The 19609-nt window shown below is 36.2% G+C and overlaps 1 protein-coding gene and 1 long non-coding RNA gene across 2 annotated transcripts in view; one reads left to right on the forward strand and one right to left on the reverse strand.

Moving 5' to 3' along the window:
* Positions 1–6591, reverse strand: part of LOC133532174 (serine proteinase stubble-like) — a 49024-nt gene extending 42433 nt beyond the window's left edge. Inside the window, exon 1 of the mRNA XM_061870725.1 lies at positions 6238–6591. The gene's annotated coding sequence lies outside the window, so the exon portion shown is untranslated. The remainder of the gene's footprint in view (positions 1–6237) is intronic.
* The window catches only part of LOC133532179 (uncharacterized), a 49074-nt gene that overhangs the window by 15504 nt on the left and 13961 nt on the right, over positions 1–19609 (forward strand). The window lies entirely within an intron of this gene.

A 19609-nucleotide genomic window follows, 5' to 3' on the forward strand; every position in this document is an offset into this window, starting at 1 on the left:
GAAATAAGACGTGCGTTTGCGCATCCGGTCACAAACAATCACATTTGCAAAACTCTCGCGTCGGGGTTCCGTGGGAGATTACGAAAATTGCCGTGGTTTCGTTTTGATACAATACAATACAAATAGAAATCCTCTTTATTGCACTACCTCAGAAAAACATGTACATGGAAACACATATAATACATGAAGATAGAGATAAACAACAGGCGGTCTTATCGCTACAGAGTAATCTCTTCCAGACAACCGAGTTGCGAATTACCTATTCGCACGTGTATCGTACAACGTTTATCGTACATATGGCTCTTTAAAGTTTCGTTTAAAGTATAAGTATAAGTACGAGTTATAGTAAGTTTAAGTTTACTGTAAATATATCTACAGTACATATCTGACGACCGGTCTGGCCTAGTGGGTAATGACCCTGCCTACGACGCCGATGGTCCCGGGTTCAAATCCTGGTAAGGGCATTTATTCGTGTAATGAGCATGGATATTTGTTCCTGAGTCATGGATGTTTTCTATGTATTTAAGTATTTATAAATATTTATATATTATATATATATCGTTGTCTAAGTATCCTCAACACAAGCCTTATTGAGCTTACTGTGGGACTTAGTCAATTTGTGTAATAACGTCCTATAAAAGAAAGAAATATTGTGCTACTTTACCGTGCGGCCATATGTACTGTAAAATGCATGATAATTTGCGCATAAGTAATTTTCGCAACTTATATCGTAATATACTATTAATACCCCGATTTACACCTGAACTCAAATTGTTACTGTGCAGAACCCCTGGCCCTTAGAGTAAAAAGAAGAGAATACATTACGCCACTAGTTACACATTTGTCTGTCACACTCTGTTTCCTCTCGAGACGGCGAAACGGAGCATTTCGGGTCCCCACTGCCCCCGATTTCATGCCATGCCTAACCATGCTTTTAAAATATTAATACTGGCATTATCCCTAGTTTTATTTTAAAATGCGTTGCCCTTTTTTGTGTGTATATATATATATATATATATATATATATATATATTATATTTATTTTTGCAATGTTTTAATATACATTTTCATCACACTTGCTCGTAAAAGGTATACTGAAGGATAAAGGCATGTTTTTCCCGCGGGGAAAAAGACTATAACTCCCGGGAGTTAGTTTTTTTTTATTCTCACTATTCATACGAACCAAGTAGATAAATAATTTTTTTTTTTTCCTCGCGTTGTCCCGGCATTTTGCCACGGCCCTGGGGTCCGCTTGACAACTAATCCCAAAATTTGGCGTAGACACTAGTTTTTACGAAAGCGACTGCCATCTGACCTTCCAACCCAGAGGGTAAACTAGGCCTTGTTGGGATTAGTACGGTTTCCTCACGATGTTTTCCTTCACCGAAAAGCGACTGGTAAATACCAAATGATATTTCGTACATCAGTTCCGAAAAACTCATTGGTACGAGCCGGGGTTTGAACCCGCGACCTCCGGATTGCAAGTCGCACGCTCTTACCGCTAGGCCAGCAGCGCTTAGATAAATAAATAATAATAAATAATAAATATTATAGGACATTATTACACAAATTGACTAAGTCCCACAGTAAGCTCAATAAGGCTTGTATTGAGGGTACTTAGACAACGATATATATAATATATAAATATTTACAAATACTTAAATACATAGAAAACACCCATGACTCAGGAACAAATATCCATGCTCATCACACGAATAAATGCCCTCACCAGGATTTGAACCCGGGACCATCAGCTTCGTAGGCAGGGTTACTACCCACTAGGCCAAACCGGTCGCCTATGATATAGATATAAATGAGTTATACTTTTAAAATACTGACGTTTATAATTTCTTAATATTATTTACGGAAAAAATAATAGTTTGATTAATCAATAGCCGTTTAAAATATTTTTACAGAATCTTCTATCGTGGCTGAGTGTCGAATAGTCTGTCAGATGTCTAACCTGTCAAAGAATGACAATATGGCGGACGAATGTTTGAAATGTCACCGTATTTATAGTACATTGTGCAACGAGGGGGGTAAGTGAAATTTTGGATACGAGGGTGATTATTAGGCTGGAGGGAATTAAAGACCCGAGTTTACAATATTCTTACCCCCGGAGTTACAATGTTTTTCATCACACTTGCGAAGAAAAACTAAAATTTAAACGAAATAACTCTTAAATACGGTGACATATCAAACATTCGTCCGCCATATTTTAATTTCTTGACAGGTTAGCATCGAGGGCACAGACCTATCCGGCATTCAGCCACTATTAATAATTATCTAAAAATATTTTAAACGGCTGTTAAATTAATCGAATTATTTAATTTTAAACATAAACAAAAATATTAAATTATAAACGTCAGTATTTTAATAGTAAAACTCATTTATGCTACTTGGTTGGTATGAAAAAGTGACATAATAAAAAAAAGTCATAGCTCCCTAGGGAGTTATAGCTTTTTTTTCATAATCCATAACTCCCGCGGGAACAAAATAGGCCTTTGTCCTTCAGTACACCTGCATGAAATAAGAACTTTTTCGAGCAAGTGTGATGAAAATAATCATTTCTATCAAATTGACTTCGCAAGTGTGATGAAAAACGTTGTGTGTAACTCCGGGGGTAAGAATATAGCGAATTTGCTATATTCACTACTCCAGCCTGCGGTTATCGTGCATTTTAATGACTTCGTTTGTAAAATTCACTTACACCCTCATTACACAATGGACTATTATGTGTTATCTGTCATGCCGTCACCGAATGGGCCCTAAGGAAGACCAGCGCTGGTTTTATAGCTAGCATAGGCTTGTAGGTATACGTCCCACTGGTGGGCTAAAGTCTCCTCTGAAATACGATGTGCCTATAGTCCTCGCGCTGGCCCAGAGCAGGTTGGCGATTTCACATACACCTTCAAAAAGGAATGGGGCCATGAAGTCTGCATCCAGGGAGGAAAAGCGGTCATTCACTATCGTCTTTTTTTTAATACCACGTCGGTGGCAAACAAGCATACGGCCCGTCTGATGGTAAGCAGTCATCGTAGCATATGGACGCCTGCAACACCAGAGATATTACATGCGCGCGGCCGTCCTCTGAAAAGTCTGTACCTACACTCCTTTTTTGAAGAAACCGTGTAGCGCCTCGGGGAAATATCGTAATTTTATCAAGATAACAGATTTAGAGAGATGTTTTTTTGAATTGGTGCCACCGTCACGTTTTTATCACCGCACCTCCCGCCAAAGAAACAAAGTTCATCCTCACATTCTCGACACGTGGCAAACCAAGAACAAGCGGGCATCTCGCTCGTTTTTGCCCAGAACGTGCAAGTTGTGGAATGAGCTACCTTCTGAGGTGTTTCCCTTGCGCTATGACATGGGGTTCTTCAAGAAGCAGGTATTTAGAGTTCTCAAAGGTTGGCAACGCATAAGTGGCTCTTCCGATGTTGCTTATGTCCATGGGCGGCGATGACTGCTTCCCATCAGGCGGCTCGTCAGCTCGTTTGCAGCGTATTACATAAAAAATAATAACGCTAGCAAAATCACACCCAGCTATTAAGACGTCCTGAATAGGGCCTCGGCCATATAAAGTGGTCGTTGTAAATCTTTCTTTGATCGCCAATATCTAGGTTTCTAATTTTCTATCATTTACTTTCAAATTTATTCAAAGAACATGCGCAGTGGACATTAAATGGACTATAAATAGATCTAGTTTATAAATGTTCGGTCCTAATTCTACTCAAACAACGAAATAGAATTCTATGTAATTATTAGTGTTTATTGCCTAGTGGGTAGTGACCTTGCCTATGAAGCCGATGGTCCCGGGTTCAAATCCTGGTAAGGGCATTTATTTCGTGTGATGAGCCTGGATATTTGTTCCTAAGTCATGGGTGTTTTCTATGTACTTAAGTATTTATAAATATTTATATATTATATATATCTTTGTCTAAGTACCCTCAACACAAGCCTTATTGAGCTTACTGTGGGTCTTAGTCAATTTGTGTAATAATGTCCTATAATATTTATTTATTTATAATACGACATTAAGGGGCTTACTGGCGCCAATGACCTTCGATCTGAATCCCTTAGTTTCCTAATGTTTTTTGTAGTTTATCATATTACCAGCAACTGTTTTAAGCAATATATTATCCCATATATACTTTAAAGATCATTATCGTCGACTTATTTGGCTTTAAAGTTGAACTATTTTAGGTAAAGAACCTAGTTTTCTGGCCATAATTTTTACAAATACAAATACGTTTATCTTTTGTGTTAATTAGTTTTAAATTAAAATCTCTGACCAGTTTTTAGCGACGACAAAGACGAACCCAAATATGTAGATTTCGTATATGTAAGATCCTTCACAGCAAGGGCAACGAAAAAAGTTTTTTTATAACAATGTTTAAAAAAAAACCATAAAAAAAGTATCCATTTCATTTAAAATCCGGTAGACCAGAATTGAGATAAAAGATTGAAGAACCGATCGCAGTTTGTCTTATAATCCTATCTGTAGTGCAAATGTAGGAGTAATGGCTCAAAACTTGTCAAAAATCGATGAAAACCGCAGGGAACCCCTTAAGAGTAATATAATTGGCGAGATCAAAGCCACACGACTCCGCTAGGTCGGTCACCTGGAGAGGGCGGAAGAGGAGCTTTGAGAAAAACGTATTTATTATTAGTATAATACCTGAAATAAATAGTTCAATTCAATTATTGGGGTTTTTTTGGGCCTTTGAGTGCCACGTCGACCAGGTAGTGATCTATTGTGACAGCCCTTTAAAGTTCATTACTGATGTCCGTTGAATCCAGGAAATTCCAGATTCTTTGGGCGTATGTGGGGCACCCGGGTGGAAAATGTCTGAGCGTCCCAGATACCGCTGGAGTGACGAAGCCCTTAAAGACCTGTCCGTCGGAATACGCTGGCGTGAGTGGGGCAGGATAGAGTGGCGCTATCTTGTGTCAGTAGATCCTGTTTGTCTCTATATGAAAATATATACATAATTGTATCTATATACATAATTAAAAGTGTTTATGGTATGGCACCCAAATTGTATAATTAATTACCCAATTCAATAAGAGAATATGAAATGCCTGTATTTAGGAAACATTTGCTCTTTAAATGAATATTATGACCATATTCCGCATAGTTATTAATTTTAGTATAATGTAGTATACATTAGATTAATTTTATTTATGAATATAAGATTTGTATGCCCGTTAGCTGGCTGAATACACTGTTCTTTGAAATGTATTTGATAACATCCACTTGACTGTATTCTAACAAATAAATGATTTGATTGATTGATTGATAATACACGGTTTTGGGACCAGTAAAAACAAAAACGGACTTCTACTAACGACAAGTGAAAATTTAAATAAAAATAAATGGATGAGGTCTTGGTGGCCCAGTGGGCAGAGCGCTGGAGTATCGATTCAGAGGCCGTGAGTTCAAGTCTTACCCAAGGCAGTAATTTTCCACTTTTATTCTAAGCAGACTCAGCATTCTTTTTATCGTTCGTACGTGTCTGCTTATTTAAATTTAATTAATTAAATGAATTTAGTAAAGAAATATACAGAGAATTACTATAACTAGCTTAACGGCCCGATTCGAAGAATGAAATACGATAACGATGAGTTCTGGTTTTGATATCGTTTGTATGTCGTATCGAATAATTGACAGAAGCAGCTCGATTCGGGCAACCAATGTCACTTTGACGTTAGAAATATCGTAGATAGATCTTATTGGGATCACAGCGGAATCGAAATAAACGTCAATTTTGGCATGTCGTTTAGTTATCGATCTTTTAAAGATCTATCTAAGATCTTAAACGTGTCTGAATCATTCTTCGAATCGGGCCCTAAATCTGAAATAGGCCCTCTAGGCATTGTACCAAGGATGCTGGCGGCATTTCCTTGTTGTAGCGCAATGTTGTCACGTTGTGCCAGGAAGCCGCCACGTCAACCAGAAAATAATAATTAGTAAGTAAAAATTTCGTCATGTTTAAAAAATTTACCCACATAAGAAAATTCCTTCTTATTTCATTGGTTGTATATAATTTTTCATAGTTTTTATCGCGAAATATAAATTTTTATTTCAGTATTTCACAAAAAATAGTTAACTGTCCAGATTCGGTTAATTACTTGTTTAAAAAAAACTATTTTAAGGTTATTCATTTAAAAATATTCATATAAATTGAATCATATTTTTCACATCACACACACTAAAACCCATATACAACTTACCGCACAACACTATACAAACAAAAATAAACCAAAATCCAGTAGCGCGCAACCTTTTTTCGGCTCCAAAAAAATTAAAATATTTCACACAAAACCGTCATTTTTTTGTCGAACGTGCCTCAGAGAGCACTGGCGCGACACTGTGAGTCTGCCGTGACAAGAGAACTGTGAACTAAAGTGAGGGGTGCTCAACACGCTACTTTCGTTTGATTTAATAGGCATTTTATATTCATATTCGCTGTCGCACGCGTTGTTTAAGCGGGTAATGACTGTGGTTTTATCGGTTTGTTGGGTTTTTTTATCGGTTTTTGTCTCATCTTTAACGTGTCTGAGATTATATAATGTTTTTTTTCTTTGATGGGAAGGTAATGTTTATCAATGTATGTATGTAACTGCTTTGTCACAGTCAACAGCGTAAATGGCCTTACAGATTTTAATATAATGAAATGTCTTACGATTCGATATAATTATGGAAGGAAAGACAGCTGGATTTTATACCTGATATTCCTGATATTCTACTCTTATTATGCACATTTGCATGCATATATTTTTTAGTTTATTTGTACTTTAGCAGTTAACTTGTTTGTACTATATACGTATAAAGCACACCATCTCCTGAATATTGTATTGTATCATTATATTTAAATCTTCTAGACTTATTGACAACTAATAAACTCCCACCGTGAAATAAATTTTGATTCAATTTTCAGTTCCAATAAAATGAAATGAAATATAAACCTAGTGTGACTCATGAAGGTTTACTCACTTCATATTAATATTTTAAATAGGTATACATCCATGGTATGAACACTTGTACAGTAGTCGGCATCAAAAGTGGACACAGTATATGTTTCTATATGTAGCACAATCAGACTGTGACTGATACGATTCAACGCAAACTGTAGAGATATATCCCTATTTACAAAAGTATTCCAGGGTGGCAGACACTTCAGGCTTGTTGTTTCATCCGCTACTATTGATGCTGACTGTAGTGACACTGATGATGAAAAATAAATCAAATCTTGACCTATATATGATCACGCGCCATATTGCGGAATTTCATTGGAACTAAATCGTTCATACTAAACTGGACTGTCACCCTATACATGAGAATAACAGCGCCCTCCTGACAATGATCATATATTTTTGATCGGGCCTTAGATTAGATGTCCTACATTAAACCATAAATAAAAATGAAAGTTTCATTATTTATTATTTATTTTAAACTTTATTGCACAATAAAAATAAATGGCGGACTAAACATACAGTCACACACTGACACAATAAAAATAAGTCAACCATAGGGCAAAACAGAAATTCTTGAACGTGTCTCCAGATTTAATGTGTTTTTAACCATAGAGACTATACATCTCTATTGTATTGTAGTAATTATTTATTTTAAGATTATTATAATGTAATGTTTACCCAGGTATTGGCTGTTGTATTTATAAATGTTGTTATGTATTTTTCATGTCACTATATGATGTTAATATACATGTTGTATTGACTTGTAAAAGAGCCCTTGAGGCCTACTTGCAGAATATTTTTTTGAATTTTGAATTTTAAAAAACTATTTACAATTTTGGACATTAATAACATTATTTGCAATCATTAGTATAATTATTTGAAATAGTTTGATTAATGAATGATACTTATTTGAAATAAATTGATTTGTTGCCAAAGTTGTATAAATGAAATTTGATATTTGAACTATGAAAAGTACTTATTAATATTAATAAATAAAAGCATAAAGTGGCGCGCCCCTGACGACTGGCGAGAGCGATGGAAAGCTGCCTCCGGTTTTACTTTTTAATTTTTATATTTAGATCGACCGACAGTTGGCCACTTTTGGATTCGAGGATTAGAAATATAATAATACAATTAATGCAATGAAAACGGATCGGTTCTGATGGAACTTGTGTACTAAGTGACCTTTTTAAATGTTTGGTGGAGTGGGCAGTACCTCCACAGAAATAAATAATAATCCGACCGGTCTGGCCTAGTGGGTAGTGACCCTGCCCACGAAACTGATGGTCCTGGGTTCGAATCCTGGTAAGGGCATGTATTTGTTTGATGAGCACAGTTATTTGTTCCTGAGTTAGATGTTTCCTATGCATATAAGTATTTGTATATTATAATCTTAAAAAAATAGTAAATAATCTTTACTTAATTTAGTCGTTATCTTTTATCTATTTTTCATTTTGTTCACTCTATATTATTTTATGTCTTTTTCCTTCTTGTCTGTTACCTTTCGTGATTTTTCTCACTTGATGGTCTCATCGGAAGATCAGCGCTGGAAGCCACCAGCAACATGCTGAGATGAGGCCATTTCGTGGCACTTTATACTTCCTTTGTTTTTGTTATATTGTCTTGTTTGTGTCTACGAATAAAAATTATTCTATTCTATTCTATATATACAAGGTGCCCGTGAGCATTGCGAGACATTTTAACTAAGCATTCCTGGTAATATTTAGAAACTAAAATGTCATTTAACATTTTCTGGATTAGGCCTAATTTCAGAGATAATTATTTTTTTTTCGAAATCATTCTTTCGCCATAAGTCGGTGTTTACCGCCATTTGACGTACAATTTATATTTTAATTCGTTTTAATTACAAAATTAATTTATTATATTGTTTTAAAACTAACTACAGCAAAAGCTATAGCAAAAGTTTCATGTAAAATGAGCGAAAACATATTTCGGAGACGCCACCTCCCACCTCATATCTGCGAGTTCTGCCAAACAGCAACTATGCCCTTATGTCGGCTGTACTATGAGGTTAGTGAATATATAATATGACGACCGGTTTGGCCTAGTGGGTAGTGACTCTGCCTACGAAGCTGATGGTCCCGGGTTCAAATCCTGGTAAGGGCATGTATTCGTGTGATGAGCATGGATATTTGTTCCTGAGTCATGGGTGTTTTCTATGTATTTAAGTATTTATAAATATTTATATATTAAATATATCGTTGTCTAAGTACCCTCAACACAAGCCTTATTGAGCTTACTGTGGGACTTTGTCAATTTGTGTAATAATCTCCTATAATATTTATTATTATTTATTATAATAGAAAGTTTATAATATTAGGCATCAAAACACTCGTGTGGTCCTTTTAAGAAACTCACTTCGTTTGTTTCTTAAACCCACACTCGTGTTTTAATGCTAATAAATTACTATTAAACGGCTACGACATTAATAAAAATATTTATAGACATACACAAAAAAATATAAACGTCAATATTCAAAAAAGAACTTATTTATACCTACTTGAAACAAACATGCCTAATACGGCCATGAGCGTAATGAAATAAAATAAAAAAACTATTACCGCCCGTGGGCATAATATAGGTCATTCCATCTCAGTATGCTGGCATACAATAACACCGTTTACGAGCAAGTGTGATGAAATAGTATATTACGATATAAGTGCGAATTACCTATTCGCACATGTATCGTACAACGTTTTACAGTACATATGGCCCTTTAAATATTGGACACAGTAACGTAATATGCTCATTTTCGAACTAGTGTGATAAAGCAGCACCATATGTACTGTAAAGAATATTTACTTACTTATTTTACTCTCATCGTATGTAGCTTGGCCACTAAACTTATATTACGAAATCATATCATAATAATCTTTTATCGTAACTATTATGTTATGTTGTCCATAAGCGGTTTCATAATCGAGAAAGCGGTATCCGGTTTGAGTCATGGAAACGAAGGTCACGTGTTTATAGGCTGGTTTTTTTACTTTCTTATTTTAGATACCTAATTACACTTAGCATCTTGATGTCGATCCAGGGGAGGGGCACATGAGTAATTCATAACAGTACTTTTTAAGATTTACTACAAATCGGCCTGACATATGATATGCTTGGAATTAATGGTTATTTTATAATTTAGAATCGGAAAGTAAGAAAAGCACATATTTATTTTTTCCAATATTTCTAGTTAGTAGTATGGAATCTCCAAATAGTGACCCATATATCATTAAGAGGCTGTCAATACCTAAAGCGCGCACACTGTCTATTTGTATCGGAGTAAATGAGATAGCACTGTCGCATGTTACTGGGCCTGGGCAAGGGAATAATAAGAAAAATATTTAAATAAAAAAAAGTGGATTATTAGTGTAATATTTAACTCGACCAAGGTTTAGATATAAATATTTTGAAATTGTGATTTTAATTGCAGACCCATAAGTCAAAACAATAAAGACATAAAACCGTTTAATTTTGATTTTAAGACCAATCTTTGCAATTATTTTCTATCGAGCCGATTTCCTTCAATCGTGTATCGAGTACGACCACGGTCTTTGAAATATAATTAATATGAACATATATTTTTCTTACTTGACTAAAACACATAGTCTTTCTTAAAAAACTGTTTAATTAACATCAATTTCAAGGACATTGGGTGTTGACAGCCTCTTAAGAAATTCAGCCACTATAAACTGGGGTATCAACTGTTTGAATCATGAACATGTTTTTCATCACACTTGCTCGAAAAAGATCTTATTTCATGCAGGTGTGCTGAAGGACAAATGGCTATTTTGTTCCCGCGGGAGTTATGGATTGTGAAAAAAAAAGTTATAACTCTCTAGGGAGTTATAGCTTTTTTTTTTAATTATGTCACTTATTGATACAAACTAAGTAACATAAATGAGTTTTATTTTTAAAATACTGATAATAATATTTTTGTTTGTGTTTAAAATTATTTAATTTGATTAATTTAACAGCCGTTAAAAATATTTTTACATACTTCAACTTCAATATTTATTCAGCAAATAGGCCACAAGGGCACTTTTACACGTCGACATGGAATTTACATACAAGCAAAAAAAAGCACATGAACAATTTAAAAATACAATTAACTGAAAGTATCAATGCAAACTAAAGTATTATAAATACTAAGAGATGTATATTCAAAAAATTCCAAATTCAAAAATTTATTCTGCAAGTAGGCCTCAAGAGCTCTTTTACAAGTCAATACAACATTTATAGTAACATCATATAGTGACATGAAAAATACATAACAACATTTATAAATACAACAGCCAATACCTGGGTAAACATTACATTATAATAATCTTAAAATAAATAATTAATAATAGTTTCATAAGTTTCAATCGTGGCTGAATGCCGAATAGGTCTGTGTCTTCGATGCCGCACCTGCCAATAAATTACAAAATGGCGGACGAATGTTTGATAAGTCACCGTATTTAAGAATTATTTCGCTTAAAATTTAGCTTTTTCTTCCCAAGTGTGATGAAAAACATTGTGTGTAACTCCGGGGGTAAGAATAAGAATATTGCAAACTCGGGTCTTTAACCTTTTCAACGCCAAAGACCACTAAAACGGTCATCGTCTGTCGTGCCCGCGACGCCAATGACCATTAAAAAGGCTATGGCGGACGTTGTCAAAACGACTTTCCTACTGTCAGTTAAGCTTCATATTTGCTCTTCACCAGTTAACTTTTTGGCGTCCATGGCATTTCTTGACACGTGTGGAAAAGCGTTGAAAAGGTTAATAACCACACTCGTATCCAAAATTTCACTTACCCCCCCTCGTTGCACAATGTACTATTTTAGTTATGGCAGAGTAACAGTCTTCTTTTACATTTAAGTAACAGACACTTTCTATGGCTGTTTTGAATAGTACACTTTTGCACCGAACCAGTTTTACGCACCGCTGTGCTCCTGTCCCGCGCCCGCGCCACCAGTGTTGAGTCACCAATCCTACGTTATACCTACTTCATAATTGTAATACCTACATAAAAATTGGCCATGCCGGGACGGTAGGACAGTGCAAAATTATGTACCTTTTTATAAGTATAACGAGCGAGCTCATCGCCAACAAACTGTCTCGCAGTTTGGCGAATATTATGTTTAATAAAAAAAAAAAAAAAAAAAAGAAGTCACCTAAAGGTATTCAAAAATATGCCCCATTAAAATAATTTCATGATGATTTTAAAGGGGCAGAATCTCTTAATTATGTATGGTTCCCTATTTGGAGTTTCCGTAGGAGGAAGGAAAAATATTACTCTACTAAAACTAAACTCTGTGTTCGCAAAGCGGCAGTATGTTTCTCAAGCAGCCCACTTGTATAATTTAGTTGATGCCACACTATCTATCTATCCACTTCAGACATATAAATGTAAAAAAGTAGTTCGGGATTGGTTAAATAATTTAAACTATGAGCAAACAGAGTTATTATTACATTCTAATGCTAGGTAATATACATAAATTCAAATCATCATATAATCTAATCACAAATGTATTTATCATAAACATTCTTTCTCTCACACACACACACTCACTAATACAGACGAACTAACACGAAACACTCACACCCACATACACTCACACACAATATTAACATAGTTTAACATAGTTAACATATTTTCTTAATGTTAAAAACTTTATGCTATATTCTAAAATAATTATTTCCCCTTTACTCTGAGATTATTACATTGCTTTAATCTGTTAACTTAACTATTACTTAAGCCAAATTATAATTTAATTCATTACTTTCTGTACCTACATAATTAACGTGCATTGTATTGGTTTAATATAACCTTAACTTGCTGCTGGAAGAGCGGGGTCTCCTGTCACAAGTATTGATATACTTACTAGGAGGTCCCAACCCTTTCTCAATTTGTAACACAATGATTGTGACCAATAAACGATTTTTCATTTCATTTTCATTTTCATTTTCATTTCATTCATATTAGAAAAAATAAAAATGTTTTTTTTTTCTACTTTTCGATTCTAAATTACAAAATAATTTTTAAGAAAAAAAAACCGACTTCAATGAGGGAAACCGGTGAAAGAAAGATTAATATATTATATTAAAAAGTGTCTTGAGAATCTAATTTACTTAACAAACACAGCGAAAAGGACAAATCGCCAATCGTGTAGTATGCGTCGTTGAAGAGTTCCATTCTGATCAGCACCAGCACTCCCACTTCATCATATGTCACTTTTTTTTAATTTAAATGCTTGAATTGTAAAAGAAACTTCAAAAATCAGTATATGTATGCCTTTCACATTTGAAGAGTTCCCTCGGTTCCTCATGGATCCCATCATCAAAACCGAGTTTTGACAAAAACGGGACCAATCTTTATATATATAGATTCAATCAAAAAAATATTTTTTGAAATCTGTCCAGAAATTACGGAGTTATGAAGTAACAAACATTTTAAAAAAACATACACCCGAATTGATAACCTCCTCCTTTTGAAATTTTGAAGTAAGTTAATAACCGTAAATGCCAAGTACATCATATGTTAGGCCGATTTGTAGAAAATTTCAAGGAGTACTTTCGATATTAATCATGTGCCCCTCTCCTTGGTGGACATCAACTTCTCCACATTCTACTAAGATGCTACTATTGGGACAATTGATTGCACCTAAGTGTCTACTAGGTCATGTGCCCCTCTCCTTGGTGGACATCAACTTCTCCACATTCTACTAAGATGCTACTATCGGAACAATTGATTGCACCTAAGTGTCTACTAGGGGGCCGATTCTTTCGTGTATTTCGCGTAATACCGTTTCCAATACCAGACATTTAAATTCTACTAATAGCATTGAAAGCAAGTAGTCAACACCACTAGACTAGACTTGTTTTTTTTTGCGACAATAAATGACTTTTTATTTTGATTACCTACCAATTTCTATAGCTCGTATTTCAAAAATAGCAGTTCACCGTTTTCGATAGATTTTCGAATGTCGAAATGGAGCGCTCGAAATTTACAAATTGTCCCCTAGATGTCCGACTTTATTAAGTCTTCGCCATGTTGTATTTTCGTTGGTACAGTCAGGGTCAAATACTCCGTAGCCGTCAACGTAGCCAAATAGTTCGGTACACCATACTAAATATATTGTGTACCGAACTATTTGGCTACTTTGGTTGTTACTAAGTATTTGACGCCGACTGTACCTACTATATTACTTTTTGACAATAGACGTTAAAAGCCATCAAATATATGTCACCATCATCTTCCCATCGTTGTCCCGGCATTTTCCACGGCTCATGGGAGCCTGGGATCCACTTGGCAACTAATCCCAAGAATTGGCGTAAACACTAGTTTTTAAGATAAGCTCAACGAGGGGTGGGAGGGGGGTTAGGGTCGGCATCGCGCATGTAACTCCTCTGGAGTTGCAGGCGTACATAGGCTACGGATACTGCTTACCATCAGGCAGGCCGTGTACTTGTTTGCCACCGACGTAGTATAAAAAAAAACGTAGTCCTCATTTTCCTCTCTGGATATTCACATTATTGAAAATATTTTGACATAATTTGTTGTATATTAACCACAGCTATGCTCTATGTTTAATTTTTTCGAATTTCTAACTATTATAAGAGTTAGGAGTATTTAAAAAATTGTATTACATCTGTCTTTCGCTCCTAATTTTAACAATTAAAAAATACATTATATACCTACATTAAATTATGTAAAAATATTTTCCATAATGTCAATATCCAGAAAGAAAAATGGGGACTACGTTTGTATGGAGAAGCCGTCCCCTTTCGTCTTAAGGAGAGGGGTGCGAAAGCTATAATTACCTGCGGAGTTATAGCGCTTTTTTCACAAACCATAATTCCCGCGGTAACAATATAATAATAATAATAAACCCGCGGGGGCAGCTTGTGGCGAGCTGACGGTGAGTGGCGACACCGCGGACCCCTATTCCAGAGGGCCCTTTTATTAGGCCCTCGCCTCTGCGCTTGCCTTCACCGGCCGGCCAGAGTGGAGTCGCAAGAGCGGGACCTATGCTCCAGGTTGGAAGTGTAAAATGTCATAACGCCGGCGGCCTGCTGAACGGATTACCGGGATCTGGCTTCCGCAGACTCACCTCTCGACAACCTCACAGCCGCTCCAAAGTGTTGCCCTATTGTCGCACTGTGCGTGTGGCCGTTGTGGGGCCCACTCAATGAGTTGGCGAGTCACCGCCTGTCTTACACAATTCCGAGACTGATTGTCACGGCAGGTGTCCGCTAGTCTCCTCCCATAGCCTATTATCCAGTCCATCCAACTTTCAAATCAATAGCCTTATGACCTTAGATCCCATCGCAGCACAAAAGTGCTGCACTGCAATAGTCTTTGCACCTGGCGGGGACCATCTCCGGATGTATCATATTGTGCGCTCGGAGATGGTATCCGCGACGTGTATCCCTTGCTTGTAGATTAATTTGTCTTAAAGGGCCTCTGCGCTGTTGGCTTCGGCCCCACGTATGCCTCCCAAAGGTCCGGGACCCCATGGTCCCGAGATATGGTAAGACAGACAAATAATAATAATAAAATTCTTTATTGCACACTACATAAAAAACAGATACAGAAATACCTTTGTCCTCCAGTACAGCTGCATAAGATCTTTTTCGAGCAAGTGTGATGAAAAATATTTTTGAACACCCGATCGGTCTGTATATAATATTTTATACAATCGTGATATAATACAGAGCTTTTCAGTCGAGTACCGTGTTTAGGCAATGAAGCTTGATGAGTTGCCTAAGTAAGGTACGAGATTGAAAAGCTTGATTATATCACTATGGTATGCAATACTTTTTCTACGAGTCATCTAAAATAATAGTTTTTTTTTTACTATAAAACCTAAATGATTATTGAAAATTTGTAAGTAGACAAAAATGTAGTACACTCCGAGTTCACGCCAATGTAGTATTTTCTATGGGAGCGCGCGTGATTGGTAATTTTTTTATAGTTGACTACAACGTATCGAAATAAACCTTATAGTTGAGATGGGGTACACGAAATATTACTTCCATTACAGTCGACGAGTAGAAATTTTTTTTTTTACTTACATCCAATTTCATCGAAGAACTTCGACTTATGCCCACTAAGTTCATATTTAGTTTCATCTATCTCACTAAAAGTCACTGGGACTTCCACTTGATTGTCAATAACACTCACTTTATCATCAGTCTTAATTTCATCACTTGGAATCTTAATTTTATTAGCAGATTTATACTTTAAGTTCTTCAACTGTCCGTTTTCATCTAAAATCGTAATGTCTTCATAGTGATTCACATTATCGCTATCTTTGCCTATATTTTTAATTATTTCTGAATTAAATCTACTTTCACTAATAAGTCTGGAAATAACGTTATTTCCGTTTGAGTTTATAAAATTTTTAGATTCATAAATATTTTCATTCACTGTATCACCCGTATCTTTACTGTTGACGTTTACTATTATTATAAAAAGTATCACTTTATTTAAATTAATCATAGTTCTTTTCTAAATCATCCGTGACGAACTAAACGCACTTTCCGATTTTACTTAAAACGTTACCAACAAAAAGCACTCATCTATTGGTCTAGTAAAAATAAACACTCGTATCGATTAAAGCGTACTTTTGCAGTTGATCATTCGTAAAAACAAAACACTATCGTCTATTGGTCTAGTAAAAAAAACACTTGAATGGATTAAGACGCACTTTCAGAGTTGCATAAACAAAACACTACAGTCATTAATTTCATCAAAACAAAACTTGAGTTTGAGCTTGGAAAAACGCGCTATCATCGAACACTTGAAACGTTCTATTTTCGAAATGCGCGTTCGATTTTAAAAAAGCGAAAGTGCGGCTCGTTCGACGTTCAAGTGACGAATATCGGCCGGTAAAGAGACGAGATTCGGAGAAATGACCGTTTACATAACTTATTGTAAGTATGTCTTGGTACTTGCTACTTGCGTCCGGGTAGCGATTCCAATCACTCACGGTTATACCCCGTTTTTTAAGATTAGAATTTTCTAACCTCAAATCTAGTGGTAATTAACTTTTCTTCCGAGATGCTAGGATTCCTATGATATCTAATATTGCGGTACAATATAGTGTTTTATACAGTATGTATGGTATTTTTATATAGTAAATAGGTATCTCATAGGTAAGTGTGCTCCACCGTAGACCGCATCATAACTTACCATCAGGTGAGATCGTGGTCAAACGCCTGCCTATCCTCCAAAAAAATATATATAATCGTGATATAATTGACTTGACGACCGGTCTGGCCTCGTGGGTAGTGACCCTGCCTATGAAGCCGATGGTCCCGGGTTCAAATCCTGGTAAGGGCATTTATTCGTGTGATGAGCATGGATATTTGTTCCTTAGTCATGGGTGTTTTCTATGTATTTAAGTATTTATAAATATTTATATACTATATATATCGTTGTTTAAGTACCCTCAACACAAGCCTTGTTGAGCTTACTGTGGGACTTAGTCAATTTGTGTAATGTTGTCCTATAATATTTATTTATTAAAAAAAAAAATAAAAAAAAATGGAGAGCTTTTCAGTCGAGTACCTACCATGGTAAGGCCACGAAGCTTACTAAGTGGCTTGATTGATTATATCACTATTAATACAATTACTATTTCTATGAGTCATCAAAAATAATACTTTAAGTTCAGTGGTGTCACTCACGAATTCGAGCCAATCGTGCAGTCTAACGCAACTAGTTGCGACCAATCGCGCGCGTGATGCGAACTCATCAACCACTCGCGTTGTGGCGTTACTGGACGATTGGCTCGAATTCGTGTGCGTGACACCGCTGTACTGACCCCATTCTTATTGCCCGTAAGGCCCGTCCTTAGATACAATATAGGTATGTCAATGGTTTCGATCAAAAAACCAGAATATCAAAACGAGCAAAACGTAAAAACACAGGTAATGGTATTGAACTCATATAAATAAAATAAATATTCATAAAGGGCCAAAATCCAGGGAAGAAAATGTCGAGAAAATTTGTATGGAAAAAACTACCACAAATGAATGCTTCCTCTTAATATGTTTGAGTCTCAAGTTTCTTATCTGGGTTATTATTTCAAGGGGTTCAATTGTGTTCAGACTCATATTTTCAATTATAATTTAGAAAATACAGTTTTTTTTTAAGTTGCTAAGGATGTTATCACTTAAAGTTTTGGTGAATAAATTTTAATAATAATAATAAAATAATAAATTTAATATTATAGGACATTATTACACAAATTGACAAGTCCCACAGTAAGCTCAATAAGGCTTGTGTTGAGGGTACTTAGACAACGATATATATAATATATAAATATTTATAAATACTTAAATACATAGAAAACACCCATGACTCAGGAACAAATATCCATGCTCATCACACGAATACATGCCTTTACCAGGATTTGAACCCGGGACCATCAGCTTCGTAGGCAGGGTCACTACCCACTAGGCCAAACCGGTCGCCAAAATCAAAATTTTATTCTAATTTATCTTTCTTTTCATAATATATTAAATGTTATGTTACGTGGTCCGGTTCGCAGGGCCGGATTTAGGGGAGGGCAATCGAGGCTACAGCCCCGGGGCCTCCACAAAAGAGGAGCCCCTACAATATAGACTTCGGAAAAGTTACCATTTTATATGTAAAATAATTTGGGGCCAGAAGACCTCCACTCCCTTATTGCCCGAGGCCTCCAGACTTCTAAATCCGGCATTACCGGTTCGGATGATACCCTGACTACTTTATGTATTATTAAAAATACAACGTATACAATACGCCTACAGCTTTATAAGGCGCAGGTGCGCCCGCGAATTGTCGACTGCCAGTGTATTTCGGATCGGCTTGACTCCTTGGCGCTGCGTAGAGATGTGGCCTCGCTCTGCATTTTCTATCGCATGTACAACGGGGAGTGCTCCGAGGAATTGTTCGGATTAATCCCTGCCGCTTCTTTTCGCCATCGCCCTACGCGACAACATTTCCATCCTCACCACTTAGATGGTTGGCAGTCCTCAACTGTGCGTTTTTCCAGGAACTTTCTGCCTCGCACAGCTAAACTGTGGAATGAACTGTCGCCTGCGGTATTTCCGGACCGATACGACCTTCAAACCTTCAAGAAAAGAGCGTACTCCCATCTCAAAGGCCGGCAACGCACTTACAACACCTCTGGTGTTGCAGGTGTCCATGGGCGGCGGTAATCGCTTACCATCAGGTGATCCGTCTGCTCGTTTGCCTCCTCTACCATAAAAAAAAAATAACTTGCTGTTTACTATGGGCATATTAAGCTTAGAATAAATTTAAAAGTGCAAAAATTACTGCCTTGGATGAGACTTGAACTCACGGCCTCTGGATCGATAACTCCAGCGTTCTGCCATCTGAGCCACCAAGACCTCATCAATAGGCAGCAAATTTTTCCACCAAATGGGTCTAGGGGACCCTAGCGACATCTACCGTAAGAACGTTACACTTTTTAGACGGCTACCGGAGTTCCAAGTCATATTGGAAATTCACCAGTAACGATGTGCTACCCATACTAAATTAATTTCTAACAAGCAGAAATAAATTAGAATAAATTTAAATGTATGGGAGTATTGTTCATAATATGTTATACTA

Source organism: Cydia pomonella, chromosome 26, assembly GCF_033807575.1.
Source record: "Cydia pomonella isolate Wapato2018A chromosome 26, ilCydPomo1, whole genome shotgun sequence".
NCBI lineage: Eukaryota > Metazoa > Arthropoda > Insecta > Lepidoptera > Tortricidae > Cydia > Cydia pomonella.